We start from the raw sequence: 3,803 nt of genomic DNA, 5'->3' as shown, positions 1-3,803 counted from the left end.
AGAAGGTGCCAGGCACCAGGTGGTGGTGCGCTCGGATCACCGCAATTTAGAACATTTGTTGACCGCCCGCAAGCTGAACCAAAGACAGATTCGTTGGGCCATTTTCTTTAGTCGTTTTGATTTCCGTGTAGAGTTTATAGAGGGCAAAAGGAATCTGAGGGCAGACGCACTGTCCAGAAAGTCTGAGTACAAGACCAGTGATGCGCCCATTATACAGACTGTGTTGCCCTCCGCAGCCCTGAACCTAATGGAGGATGTGGGTGACCTTAGTGAGCAGGTCAAGGTTGGGCAAGCTGGGGATCTCTGGGCTCAAGAGCAATTGATATTGTTATCTAATGGCCAGAAGACTGTACTTGCTAACCTCCGTAATGAGGGTGGGGTACTGATGCATAGAGAGCAGCTGTATGTTCCTACAGGTAGTCTACGTCTTGAAGTTATCAGGTCCCATCATGATGAACCGGCTGCTGGACATTTTGGGTGGTTTAAAACTGTGCAGTTAATAACAAGGAACTTTTGGTGGCCGAAGATGAGGCAGGACATTTTGAGCTACTGTGATAGTTGTGCTGTGTGTCAACAGTGTAAGCACGCTCCAGGGAGACCGCGGGGGTTGCTGTCCCCACTGCCAGTACCGGAGAAACCATGGCAGGTCATCTCCATGGACTTTATCACGGATCTGCCCAGGGCAAGGGGTTACACTTGCATATGGGTGGTGGTGGACCTGTTCTCCAAGATGGCTCACTTTGTACCTTGTGCGAAGGTCCCAACGGCGCCTGGGTTAGCGAAACTCTTTGTGAAACATGTGTTCAAACTACATGGTGCGCCTGAAACCATAATTTCGGATCGTGCCCCTCAATTTGTATCTAGGTTTTGGAGGCAATTTCAAGCTCAGATGGGGCTTGAACCCTCTCCTACCTAATTCTAATATTCCAATCCCCAACTTTTTACCTATATATCTGTAAGAATATGTCTTAATAATTTTTTTTTTTTAAAAAAAAGAGGCGGTGGTCTCTCCCCTGCTGAAGAAACCAGACTTAGATCCTTCGGTTCCCTCCAGTTACCGCCCAGTTTCGAATCTCTCGTTCCTGGCAAGGTGATGGAGGGCAGCAGCGGAGCAGTTGCAGCAATTCCTAGATGACACAGCCGGTCTAGATCCCTTCCAGTCCGGCTTCCATGCGGGGCACGGGACAGAGACTGTGCTGGTCTCCATCACGGATCACCTTCGATGCCAGCTTGACCGGGGCGGGTCGGCGCTGCTTTTTAGCCTACTTTCCTATCTTCTTCTAATATATTCCCCCTCTTTTCATGTAATTATATAAATGGTTAATAAAAATTTGTTTAAAATAAACATTTGGGCCTCCAAATCCCAGAAGCCCCAATGAGCTGGTTCCATTGTCAGGAATGCTGGGAGCTGAAGGCCCAAACAGCTGGAGGGGGGGGGGCTCAGTTTGAGGATGCCTGTCGTGGGCCATCCAGCGAACACAGCTCTTAAGCAGGTAAAGTGGAGTGACAGCACCCCTAGCCTCCCCCCCCCCCCACCCATGGCCGGAACTGGGCACAGCCTCCAAAATGCCGAAGATGGGAGAGAGAGCCTATATATATCTACGTACCCGTTGTCTTGTCTTGTCAGTGTTTAAAGGCAATGAACGTTTGCCGTGTATGTGTTCTGTGATCTGCTGAGAGTCCCCTTCAGGGTGGGAAGGGTGGAATATAAATACTGTCAAAAATAAATAAAAAATAAATATGGGGTTGGTTTAACCTGGATGAGAGTTAAGCTGCATTACCATGTCACGAAAGGATGCATGCCTAAAAACATGCCACTTACATGGAAAGTTTGCATAGCTTTGTCTTAAGGTAGTGTCTCTGAAGTTAAGTACCGCTGCTCTCTCCTATGGGAAGTCTATGTCCACGTAGATTTGAACTCTCAGGGAAGCTTTTTCCACATGCCATGGATTTATAGAGTTTCTCTCCAGCATGAATCACTTGATGTGAACGTAGATTTCCACTATGACAACAACAACACTACTGATAGTTCAACTTTACGTACACATCACAGGACTCACGCTGGGCAGAAACCCTATACATGCCTAGAGTGTGGACAGAGCTTGTTGTTGTTGTCTTGAATAATGAGTGAAGCTCTGTCCACACTCCAGACAGTTAAAGGGTTTCTTCCCAGTATGAGTCCTTTGATGTGAACGTAGACTTCTACTCCGAGTAAAACTCTTTCCATAGTCCAAGCATTTATAAGGTTTCTCCCCAGTGCGACATAGACCTGAACTGCAAGCGAAGCTCTGTCCACACTTAAGGCATGTAAAGGGTTTCTCCCCAGTATGAGTGCGTTGATGTGAACTTAAGAGTTGCACAATGAGTGAAGCTCTGTCCACATTCTGGTCATTTATAGGGTTTCTCCCCAGTGTGAGTCCTTTGATGTGAACGTAGACGTGAACTATGAATAAAGCTCTGTCCACACTCCAGGCATTTAAATGGTTTCTCCCCAGTGTGAGTCCTTTGATGTGAATGTAGATTAGCACTAGGATGATGATGATGAGTATATTAGAAACCAGCACTTTCTCATTACTCCATGGGATGGGCCCCTTCCAAGGGGAGCTCTGCTCCTTAGTCGACATTTCTAGGGAGGAAGGAGGGGCCAGGCAGATCAGGATCCCCAAGGTTTCAGGCTGGGAAGGAAGGGAGGGAGGGAAGGCGCCTGTGCAGCCGAGACCCCCTCGTGGGGAGAGAAGAGAGGGAACCTGAGGGAGGGAGGGAGGGAAGGAGAGAGCACGAGAGGGATGGCGAGAGAGCAAGGGAGGAGGGAGGGCAAGGGCAAGGGGAGGGCAGGATCGTGGGGCCCCTGGCCCTCTCCCCGCCGGAGCCATGGAGGCTGCCCCCAAGAAGGGTGAGTGGGACCTGGGGTGGGTGGGGGAGGCAGGGGGGTGTAGATTGTGAGGGTCCGGGAGACAGGCAGGCAGCAAGAGACGCAGCAGAGGAGAAGGCTGCACGAGCAAAGGCAAGGCCGGGGACCCGGGAGACTCAGTAACAGCGGCTGCGGCAGCGGAGTCCGCCCCGGCTTATACCTTCATTCGAATATAAGCCGAGGGGGGCTTTTTCATCCACCCATAAGGGCTGGAAAACCCGGCTTATATTCGAGTATATATGGCATGTTGTAACCAGCCTGTAAAATCATCATCATCATCATCCATGAAACCTACACCTGCAAATATAGAGGGACTGCTCTACGGAAATGCTGGGTCCAGATGTGTGGCAATGGAAACCGAAGTCATGCCTAAAAAACCACGGCAAAGTGTATATATTTAATAACTGAAGCATAAAAACCAAACCCACAGCCATGTAACCGACATAAAGGTAGAAAACAATATCCAAAAGGACCTTAGATGATGTATTAAACCTGTCAGGAGTCAATTTCTGAAGGCATGAAGACATCACAAATTCCCTCCGTGACATCCTGACTGAATCATCCTGGCTGCCTCAGTTTTCTCTCTGTGACATTTTGAAGCCAGCACAGGGCGCTGGAAACCTTGTGTTGGAACTTGTGAAACAACGAGGTCTAATAAGGACACTGAGAAAGGGGGGGGGGGGGAGATGGGCAGGAAAGGTGTATAAAAGGAAGTGGTGGTGGGAAAAAGTCCGTAGTGTCTTTCTTTGCTGCAGAGATACAAGCAATATATTCATTTCAAAGCAAAACCGGCTTGTGAGTGGTCATTTAATATTGCTATAGAAAACCTACAGTCTTACAAAACCTCCGCTCTGTCTTTCAGGTCTCTGATATTTTGACCCTCCTAAATTCC

The sequence above is a fragment of the Anolis sagrei genome, chromosome 1 (assembly GCF_037176765.1).
Source record: "Anolis sagrei isolate rAnoSag1 chromosome 1, rAnoSag1.mat, whole genome shotgun sequence".
Lineage (NCBI taxonomy): Eukaryota > Metazoa > Chordata > Lepidosauria > Squamata > Dactyloidae > Anolis > Anolis sagrei.
This window is presented reverse-complemented; position numbering follows the sequence as displayed.